We start from the raw sequence: 276 nt of genomic DNA on the forward strand, positions 1-276 counted from the left end.
AAGTTGTGTGAGATGTGTGTCTTTTAATGAAGTGTTTCTTGCTTGTAAAGCACTTTGCTTTGTGTTTCTTCACTTTGGTCTGCTGATGCAGTTGTAAAGTGCTATAAATAAAGTTAAATGAAATAAAAAAAATGAAATCTTAAGAACATCTAAGTTTACTCAACTGTGCTATTTTGAGATGGTATAAAATATGAACTAAAATGTGCTTTGAATATACTAACTACATTTGAACCCATAGTGTACTAAAAGTGGTAACTAAATATATTTTTTAAATAC

Source organism: Megalobrama amblycephala, linkage group LG16 (assembly GCF_018812025.1).
Source record: "Megalobrama amblycephala isolate DHTTF-2021 linkage group LG16, ASM1881202v1, whole genome shotgun sequence".
In the NCBI taxonomy this organism is placed as follows: domain Eukaryota; kingdom Metazoa; phylum Chordata; class Actinopteri; order Cypriniformes; family Xenocyprididae; genus Megalobrama; species Megalobrama amblycephala.